Raw genomic sequence first — 7,008 nt, forward strand, 5'->3', positions numbered from 1 at the left:
CTCCTCCCCAAATCTTTGAGGATCTAAAGGTAGAACTCTGGCCCTTCCCTGGACACCCATCTACTGAAGAGACAGTATAGGGAGACCTGGGGGTGGCGGGTGGTAGGGTCCTTTAGTAAATAAAATGACCCCGGCAGTGGTGTGAGCCTGGAAGGACAGAACAAGGTGCCTGGCAGAGTCTGGGGAAGGAGGGACCTCCGTTTATTCCTTTCATTACATAAATATTAACTGAATGTCCACTATGGACCAGGCACTATTTTAGGACCAAGTCCTCCCGTGGAGAGGGGGGATCTGGCCTTGGGGCAGATCTGAGCAGCACTGATAGCCCCAGGACCTCCCTTTGCTCCCCTCAGACCTTGCAACCCGAGCTGAACGAGATCCCGCCTCCCCCAGGACAGTCTCAGCATGGTTGCCTGATCCAGCCTGCCCCCACCTGGGCTGAGATCAGCTCCACCTGGGGCCTGAGCCCAGCCAGGCAACCAAGTGGCTGAAATTCAATCCTGGTGGTGGTTCGCATGTAACCACCGTTCTTGCCGCGGGGAAACCTGGCTGTGATGGGGAAAGACAGAGAAAGTGACCTTCCTTGCCACCTCCCCTCATGACTAGAAGTGTGGGCACACAGTCTGGTGCCCTGGGGGAGTCCGACCTTGACTGAGGCCAGCAGCAGCTGGGACTGGACCAGGGCTGGTACCAGACCGTCTGTTCCAAGAGGCAGCCCCCTGGTGGGAAACCAGACGCGGTGTGGGAACAGGGAGCTGCCTCTGCAAAGACTGATGAGAGGCGGGACTCCGGAGGCGTGGGCCCTGAGGTCAAACGCCTGGCTTGCCATCTGCATCGGCCAAACCTTGCGAAGGGCTTCCTTTGTCTGCAATTGTTTCCTCTTCTCAATAACGGGCTGCAGAGTATCTCTGGCACTGGGTAATGTCTATCCTACTGGCCCATGGGCGAACTCAGCAAAATCTAGTTCTTTTCCTTTGCTAGTCTCACACACACACACCAACACACACATACGCGTGCACATACACACAGGCCCCAATCTCCGTGGATCTCCTGGCCAGGAGGTTGGGGGGCACTCCCCCATGGATTATTATCTGAGAGGGCTCATTATCTGAGAGAGGAGTCGTTCCCTGAGGATTTCCCGGGGGAGGCAATGAGTGCCTCCCCAAGACTCTTGCACCATTTCCAGCTCTGAGGATTCACACTGCAGTCTAACTGGCACTGGCTGGTCAGGGACTGTCTTTCTGAACTTTACTTGCACCTGGTCCCTGGCCATTTGACACCCACCACCACCCATTTCTATCCCTTCCTGAGAAGAGGCAAGAACCAGGACCTCACCAAGGTCTCAGAAAGGGACCCTCAGGGACTGGCTGAAAGCAAACAGGATCAAACGAAGCAGTAAGAATTAAAGTCAGATTTCAAGTAGAACTTCCTGCCCCAGGAACAGAAGGAGAATATCTCAGGGAGCTGTAGTATCTTCTGGACAAGGAGACAGACCCAGAGGTGAAGCAACTGTCTAGGGTCACACAGCACGCAATTGGCTGACCATGACCAAAAGCAAGTCTCCTGACCGACGGACGCCCAGGCCAGGGTTCCTGCCAGGGCCCCAGCTGTCTCTCAGGGGACAGAAATGGTGGAGGCAGAGAGAGAGAGAGAGAGAGAGAAGGAGGGAGAGTGGGGGCAGCCCAGCTGGCTCGCCTCCCAACCTCCTGGGCCCTGGGGAGTTTTCCAGTCTCTCCGGAGGAGAACAATCCATCTCCTGCCTCTTCCCCTCCCCCTCCCCCACCATCGCCCGTACCCAGGCCAACGCTGAGGCCATGACCCAAGTTAAGGAAAGAGAGCCAGCCCCCCGCCAAGACCCTTGCGTCCCTGGCTCCCCCCACCTCCAGTATTAGCCCCTGACCTTCCTCACTGGATGCCCAGACACAGTGGCCACTGGGAGAGCCTGTCCTTCTGGCCGCTTGAGTACCTGTCCCCACTTTCCCAGACTTGGAGGTGGGGCCCAGGCAGCTCAGTTCGTCTCTGATAGGCACCCGGATCCTCTGCCACCGGGACGTGGGAGTGGGGCTGCGTACACACAGCTCCAGATGCCGGCACAGCTGTGCTGGAGAATGGTGGCTTTGATAACTTCTGAAAGGGGCCAGGAAGCACAGGACCCCGGCCCAGACGAGCGAGGGGCCAGCAACGTTCTGAGGGCTCCTGCAGCTGAAGGCCAGTGGGGGTGGCCGGGGAGGGGGGCTGGCGAGGAGACAGAGGTGGGACCTACAGGCTGAACGAACAGCATTTCGGGGAGCCCCTGAGCAGGAGCGGACAGACCCTTGCTGCCAGGGGAGCAGAGTCCTGTGTTCAGAGGGGACCACCAGACTGTTCCCCAAAGAACAGCTGAAGGAACTGGAGGGCTCAACCCTGAGACCATCCAAATCTCCTGGAGAAAGCCGTCCCATCTGCGGGCCCCTTGCAGGCCCTCTCCCTGCAGCCGGGCAGCGAGCGCTGGGGCAGTGACTCATGTCTGCGAGCTTCTTCACCTGTAAAATGGCAACAGCATCCTGTTTTCTGGGTTTTTTTTTTAAGATTGTATTGATTTATTTGAGAGAGAGAGACAGAGATAGCGACAGAGCACGAGTGGGGAGGAGAGGGAGAAGCAGGCTCCCCGCTGAGCAGGGAGCCCGATGCGATGCGGAGCTCGATCCCAAGATCCTGGGATCATGACCGGAATCGAAGGCAGACGCCAACTGAGGGAGCCACCCAGGCGCCCCTTGTTTTCTGGCTTTGACATTGGAACCACATAAACATATTATATAATTGAAACATAAAGTTAAATTTGGAATAATTAAATTAATTTTAGACTAAATTAAAAAAGCAGAATAGGGATGCAATTCCTAAAAATCTAAAACAAGGTGAAACAAGGGCCCGTGATTGTATGTGAAGCTGGAGGCAAGCCACAGGGAACAATTTTCTTTCAGGTGATTATCGAACTCAGCATGTTGACTATTCATCCCTAAGAACGAAAAGAACCATGAAGAAATCACAACGTTGGCACTGGTATTGCAGAAGGCACTACTTTACTGTGATAAAGCAAAGAAGTAATTATAGGAATGTGTTCAGAACGAAGAGTTTCAGTGTGAGAAAAGGAGAGTTAAGCCAAACTGCTAATCTCTCGTGTGAATTGAAGATAACAGTGGGAAGTCACGATTTTTATGTCTGCGGAAAAGGCTTCGAAGCAGTGACCCCCCCGCCCCCCACCCAGTGACGCTGAGTGCTCCTGGGGCCTAGAGTGTCCTCTGTTCCCCAGTAACGCGGGGCTGTTGTCTCTAAATGGTACTTTCCGCTCCCAGGAACCAGGCCTCTTTGGAGATGCCCCAGTGAGGGGAGGCACAGCTTGTCATGCTTGTGAATCAAGGAAGTTTTGAGACTCAGGTCAGGCTCATGTCCAAAGGACCCAGTAGCCACCTTTCGAAGACTTCCACCCGCCAGGATGACATGTCAGCATTAAAATGAATAATGATAGGGCACCTGGCTGGCTCAGTTGGTTAAGCATCTGCCTTCGGCTCAGGTCACAATCCCAGGGTCCTGGTATCAAGTCTCGTGTCAGGCTCCCTGCGCAGGGGGGAGCCTGCTTCTCCCTCTGCCCCTCCCCCTGCTTGTGCACGTGCTCTCTCCCTGACAAATAAATAAGATCTTTAAAAAAATAAATAAATAAAGCACACACATAAGTGTTCATGTACACAATGTATTTTCAAAAATAAAATGAATAATGACCACAAGAGATTAAAGCATATCAAATCTATAAAGTATAAGAGTTCATCATGATACTAAAAAAGAAAATCTCCGGTCACCTTTGGACATTGATGAGGCACCGACTCACAATTGTGAAGATTAAGAGGGTGTATCGGACCCTGTTGGTGCCCACCCGTGTCCCCTTAGCGGTCACCTCAACAGACCAAAGGCTGCTGACTGCCTGAGGACATCTTCTGCTGGACAGGTGGACAGCAAGTCAGACATGCGCAGGAGTTGATGGCCTGGAAACAGCCTCAGCCAGTGGCAGAAGGGGAGCTGTAGACCAGAGCCCCAGCCCCCCTCAGGTGGGAGCGGTGTGAGGCAAGCCCCCCGGTCTCCCCTCACTCCCAGCAGCTTTGAGCTCCAGCTGCGCACAGTTGGCACCTGTCCCAGGTGTTGGGACTGTTTACTCAATGATCTATTGGATTCCTTCCCTCCCCTGCCTCACTGTCCTATCAAGATCTGGGGATTCAGAGCCACCAAGTCACGAGCACACGTGGTGGGCACAGCAGCGATCCCCAGTGGGACGTTTGTGATCGGGTGTGAGTGTGCTCAGAGGGCTCGGCAATACGAGAGCGGGAAGCCAGACCCCCATGGGCCCTATGTCTGTGGCGCCCCTGCCTTGCTCTCAGCTCCCCCGTAACCTCGCGGGGCGCCACTGTGATCAGGCTTCAGGGCAGGAAGAAGCCCAGGCCTGCTTCATGGACGGGTCACTCTGATCACCGATGTGAGCTGACCGGGGGGAGGTTCCGAGCAGCACGCTGGCCACCCTAGTTTGCAGGGGAGGGGTATGTAGGACTCTTGGGCAGTGGCGCATGTCTTGGCTGGCTGGTCAGGCCAGGAAAGGGCATGACAGGAAGGTGGGAGATAAGGAAGTAGAGGGAGAGCTGTGGATGGCCTTGCAGGAGCGGGCACTGTTCTATGGCAGTCCCACTCACAAGCATTCACAGCCAGGGGGACAGAACAGCCAGGCTTTGTCCTCCCTCCCTCCCTTCCCCCTCGCCCCCCCCCGCCTGGGGCCAGTGCCCGCACGAGGTCGGTGAATGGCGTGGTTATGGCAGTGGATAGAAGTCGGCACGGCTCTCTCTCTCCAGGGCCGATCTAGCAACCACCACGGCTGGATGCTTGGCCCGTGAGCAGCACAGATGGGTGCTGAGCCCTCAAGCGGTCCCATCCCTCAAGGAGATCAACCAGCCACTGGGAAGCATATCGACTACAATGTACCTCTTTCAATCTGGATCGGGGAACACTATCTCCTTCCTGGGGTTATGCACATTCTGGATATGGATTTACCTTCCCTGCCCAAGTGCCTTGGCCAGTACCCATATCCAAGGACACAAAGGAAATGGTTTATCCCTATGAGATCCCACATAGTATCACCTCTAACCAAGGGGATCCACTTGACAGTGAAGGAAATGTGACAATGGGCCCAAGACCGCAGCATCCATTGGCCCTGCCATATACCACATCACCTCGAAGATGCCAACCCCGGGGGTACATGGGTATGGCCTCTTTACAGCACATCTAAATACCAACTTGGGGGGAACATCATCTGGGATCAGGGCACTGGACTTTAAAATGCAGTCTACACTTTGAACCAATGCCATTATATGGTGCTGTAGCCCGGATGGCTAGAAATCGTGGGTACCAAGGGATGGAAAGAGCCATGAGCTTCTCACTGTCAGCCCCAGTGACCCACTAGGGGAATTCGTGCTTCCCGTCCCTATATCTTTAGGCTCGGTAGGATCAGAAGCCCTAGTCCCTAGGGTGGGAGATGTGTCTGCCAGGGGTCACGGTAAGGGTACCACCAGACCTAAGGTGCTAGCAGCCTCTGGGTCCCTTTGGGAACCTCATGCCAATTCACCAACAGGCAAAGAAAAGAATTACACTGGCGAAGACGTTTGCTCTTGATTAGCCCATGTCCGGTGGGAAGCATGACCGCAGGTGCAGAATGCTGGCCAGTCGAAGGCATGGGAAGGAAAGGCCCTCGGGGGTGAAGGTCCGGGCTTTTCTACTGTGAGAGCCCCACAGACAACAGAGGAACCGTGGAGGAAGGAGATGTGGAATACTGATATTGGTCACAGCCCAGCCGCCGCCCTGAGGACTCAGTGACAGGGCAGAGTGGACACGGGGACACGTGGATCTGAGCAGTGCGGAGGGTGGACCTCAACTGTGACCCGACCCTCCAGCACCCAACCCCACAGGCCGACGGCGACATCTGTGACTCTGCCTGAGGGCTATATTCTGGCCGTGGGAGCCTGTGTGCGCTGAGCTAGCCAGCGATGCTGATGGGTGAGGGCTCCCTGGAGCAGCCGTCAACTTTCAGACAGGAGGCCCACATCTATGACCCCACTGTCTTTGCCCGTCAGGTGGGATCTTCTGGGACAGGCTCCACACCGCCTTCCAGGGCTCCCCAGCAGGACGGGACCAGCCGCTCTGCCCGCTCTCTCTCACACCCTTCCTTGCCTTCCTCCCCCCTCCTGCCTCACGTCTCCAGCCCCCCAGCGGAGCCTCTTAGCATGACCCCCCAAATAAACTGCTCATACTGAAAGCTTTGACTTGACATCTGGTTTTAGGGAACCCCACTGTCTTAGCTCAGGCTGCTGTAACAAGTTACCACGGACTGGAAAGTTTAAATAACAAACATGCATTTCTCTCAGCACTGGGGGCAGCAGATCTGGTGTCTGGTGAGGGCTCACTTATTGCCCTGCAGACGGCGGCCTTCCCACCAGAGTCACCTGTGGGGGAGCACGGGGAGAGAAGCAAGCTCTCCCGAATCCCTTCTTATAAGGGCAAGACTGTCATCATGGGATTACCTCCCAAAGGCCCCATGTCCAAAACCATCACACTGGGGATTAGGGCTTTAACATATGGATTTGGGGGGATGCAAAGCTTCATTCCGTAGGTACCTAGCTAAGACTTATGGGAGAGAATCAGGCGTTGATCCTACCTTTCCTGAATGGATCTAAGTCAGGGTGACAATCATCGATGAGGGACATTTTTCTTTATGGAAGAGTTCACAGCTAATCATAAAGGAAGGAAGAATGACAAAATTAGAATGTCTCTATTTTGTGCTCCTAATGAAATAATGCATCTAGACAATGATCACCAGTAGCCATTAGATAAAAAGGTGTGGGTGTACTGGGTCAGGTGGTGGCCACAAAAAGATATGTCTACCTCCTAATCCCTGAAACCCGTGAATGTTAACTTGTTTGGAAAAAGGGTCTTTGTGGA

This window comes from Halichoerus grypus, chromosome 7 (assembly GCF_964656455.1).
Source record: "Halichoerus grypus chromosome 7, mHalGry1.hap1.1, whole genome shotgun sequence".
NCBI classification, from domain to species: domain Eukaryota; kingdom Metazoa; phylum Chordata; class Mammalia; order Carnivora; family Phocidae; genus Halichoerus; species Halichoerus grypus.